This window comes from Coptis chinensis, chromosome 6 (genome assembly GCF_015680905.1).
Source record: "Coptis chinensis isolate HL-2020 chromosome 6, ASM1568090v1, whole genome shotgun sequence".
Taxonomy (NCBI): domain Eukaryota; kingdom Viridiplantae; phylum Streptophyta; class Magnoliopsida; order Ranunculales; family Ranunculaceae; genus Coptis; species Coptis chinensis.
The window spans coordinates 51,500,001-51,502,500 of record NC_141461.1 but is presented as its reverse complement, the minus strand read 5'-3'; the positions used below and the strand labels follow the sequence as shown (position 1 = coordinate 51,502,500).

The following is a 2,500-nucleotide window of genomic DNA, read 5'->3' as shown; positions in this document are numbered from 1 at the left end:
TTCGAACTTACTCCTATTTTTAAATCAAACAAACCGGCAAATTTTTTTTTTTTTTTTTTTTTTTTTTTTTTTGCAAAATAAAAACACGAGGAACACCCTTGAGGTCACCCATCCTAGTACTACTTATATTCTCGCAAACGCTTTAATCATGAGTTCTTTGGGATCCGTGCATTAGTGCTTTGGTATGATCGCACCCCGAAAAAAAGCGGTTTTATTTATATTTGGCTTAACTCATGTTCGAACTTACTTTTATTTTTTTAAATCGAAACAAACCTTTATTTTTTTTTTTTTTATTTTTTTTTTTTTTTAAAAAAATGCAAAATAGGGGTGCAACACGAGGACTCCTCTGAGGTCACCCATCCTAGTACTACTCTCGCCCAAGCACGCTTTTAACCACTGCGGAGTTCTGATGGGATCCGGTGCATTAGTGCTGGTATGATCGCACCCGAAAATAAAGCGGTTTTATTTATATTTGGCTTAACTCATGTTCGAACTTACTCCTATTTTTTAAATCGAAACAAACCTCGGCATTTTTTATTTTTTTTTTTTTTTTTTTTTTTTAAAAATTGCAAAAGGGGTGCAACACGAGGGACTTCCTGTGAGGTCACCCATCCTAGTACTACTCTCCCCAAGCACGCTTTTAATCATGGAGTTCAAATGGGATCCGGTGCATTAGGCTTGTATGATGATCGCACCAAAAAATAAAGTTTTTTTATTTATATTTGGCTTAACTCATGTTCGAACTTACTCCTATTTTTAAATCGAAACAAACCTCGGCATTTTTTATTTTTTTTTTTTTTTTTTTTAAAAAAATTGCAAAATAGGGTGCAACACGAGGACTTCCTAGGAGGTCACCCATCCTAGTACTACTCTCGCCCAAGCACGCTTAACTGCGGAGTTCTGATGGGATCCGGTGCATTAGTGCTGGTATGATCGCACCCAAAAATAAAGCGGTTTTATTTATATTTGGCTTAACTCATGTTCGAACTTACTCTATTTTTTTAAATCGAAACAAACCTAGGCATTTTTTATTTTTTTATTTATTTTTTTTAAAAAAAATTGCAAAATAGGGGTGCAACACGAGGACTTCCCAGGAGGTCACCCATCCTAGTACTACTCTCCCAAGCACGCTTTAATCAAGGAGTTCACGGGATCCGCATGCATTAGTGCTGGTATGATCGCACCCGAAATAAAGCGGTTTTATTTATATTTGGCTTAACTCATGTTCGAACTTACTCCTATTTTTTAAAATCGAAACAAACCTCGGCATTTTTATTTTTTTTTTTTTTTTTTTTTTTTTTTTTTTTTTTTGCAAAATAGGGTGCAACACGAGGACTTCCTGGAGGTCACCCATCCTAGTACTACTCTCTCCACAAGCACGCTTTAATCATGCGGAGTTCACGGGATCCGTGCATTAGTGCCGGTATGATCGCACCCGAAAATAAAAAGCGGTTTTATTTATATTTGGCTAACTCATGTTCGAACTTTTACTCCTATTTTTAAATCAAAACAAACCTCCTCGGCATTTTTTTTTTTTTTTTTTTTTTTAAAATTTTTAAAAAAAAAATGCAAAATTTACTTCCTGTGAGGTCACCCATCCTAGTACTACTTCTCTTCAAGCACGCTTTTAATCAAGGAGTTCATGGGATCCGCATTAGTGTGCGGGTATGATCGCATTTTAAAATAAAGCGTTTATTTATTTATTTTTTAACTCATGTTCAACTTACTTTATTTTTAAATCAAACAAACCTTTTTTTTTTTTTTTTTTTTTTTTTTTAAAAAAAAAAAAAAAAAATTGCAAAATGCAACACGAGGACTTCCTCCTGAGGTCACCCATCCTAGTACTACTCTCGCCAAGCACGCTTTTAATCATGAGTTCTCATGGGATCCGGTGCATTAGTGCCGGTATGATCGCACCCGAAAAAAAAAAGGTTTTATTTATTTTTTAACTCATGTTTCTCACTTACTTTTATTTTAAATCAAACAAACCTCGGCATTTTTTATTTTTTTTTTTATTTTTTTTTTTTTTTTAAAAAAAAAATGCAAAATAGGGATGCAACACGAGGACTTCCTAGGAGGTCACCCATCCTAGTACTACTCTCGCCCAAGCACGCTTTAATCATGGAGTTTCAAATGGGATCCGGCATTAGTGCCGTATGATCGCACCCTAAAAATAAAGCGGTTTTATTTATATTTGGCTTAACTCATGTTCGAACTTACTCCTATTTTTAAATCGAAACAAACCTTGGGATTTTTTTTTTTTTTTTTTATTTTTTTTTTTTTAAAAAAAAAAAATTGCAAAATAGGGGTGCAACACGAGGACTTCCTAGGAGGTCACCCATCCTAGTACTACTCTCGCCCAAGCACGCTTAACTGCGGAGTTCTGATGGGATCCGGTGCATTAGTGCTGGTATGATCGCACCCGAAAATAAAGCGGTTTTATTTATATTTGGCTTAACTCATGTTCGAACTTACTCCTATTTTAAAATCGAAACAAACC

General features: G+C 34.8%; 2 non-coding genes and 1 pseudogene across 2 annotated transcripts; all 3 read right to left on the bottom strand.

Moving 5' to 3' along the window:
• Window positions 1–324: 324 nt before the first annotated feature.
• Window positions 325–447, bottom strand: LOC147493556 (5S ribosomal RNA; annotated as a pseudogene).
• Window positions 448–822: 375 nt separating this feature from the next.
• On the bottom strand, window positions 823–941 carry LOC147493555 (5S ribosomal RNA). Its single transcript, XR_015200471.1, has one exon. It is a non-coding gene; the product is annotated as a 5S ribosomal RNA (ribosomal RNA).
• A 1,364-nt stretch (window positions 942–2,305) lies between these two features.
• LOC147493554 (5S ribosomal RNA) lies at window positions 2,306–2,424 on the bottom strand. Its single transcript, XR_015200651.1, has one exon. It is a non-coding gene; the product is annotated as a 5S ribosomal RNA (ribosomal RNA).
• Window positions 2,425–2,500: the final 76 nt, after the last annotated feature.